The following is a 730-nucleotide window of genomic DNA, read 5'->3' as shown; positions in this document are numbered from 1 at the left end:
CTGCTGGTGGAATTGGGACAGCAAGCCCTGATGTTACAACATGCGAGGAAGAAAAACCAAACCAGAGTAGTATAGCATCATAATCTGGTTCTGGTTTTCATCTTGGCTGTTCCTCAGGGAGACAGAGCAGAACAGCAGAGTTTGCTGGGACTCATGTTCATTTTCACAGATTTTTGTATACTCATCTGCAATTCAGGGGACTTAGTGATCCAAATACAGAATGGAACATATCCTTAACCTCTCCCCAACACAGACAATGTGTATGAAAATATATACATTGACACGTATTTTTGCTTACAGCCAAGAGTAGACTTCACTGCTTGACTTCATCTCTTCCCTGAGAAGGTTCAGACTTTTTCAGGAACAAATAAGTAGGCACTAGTGACATGTGGGTTAGAATACTTTCTTTCCCATTCCATTGGCATGTAAAATCTTTGTAATGGATAGTTCTGGAAACATCCTTCTTGTCCTTTATTCTTAAGCATATGCCCAAGGCACAAAATACTTTCAGTACAAACCAGAGCTATCCTGCTTTCTAAGTCATCCTAGAAGTATTGCATTATGATGACAAACATGAAAAGAAAACCACAGTAAAGAGTTTGTTGCTAGCAAAATGTCTGTATTAAAATACAAAGAAAACTTCCCTGCTGGGAACAGTAATTAATAGACTCTCTTTTGTATGGTACTAACAGCATTGTAGGTTCCATCTCCAAACAGATCACAATGTTCT

This window comes from Pseudopodoces humilis, chromosome 1, assembly GCF_049639895.1.
Source record: "Pseudopodoces humilis isolate 2021_Gansu_Grassland_sample_001 chromosome 1, ASM4963989v1, whole genome shotgun sequence".
In the NCBI taxonomy this organism is placed as follows: domain Eukaryota; kingdom Metazoa; phylum Chordata; class Aves; order Passeriformes; family Paridae; genus Pseudopodoces; species Pseudopodoces humilis.
Note: the sequence above shows the minus strand (reverse complement) of the source record.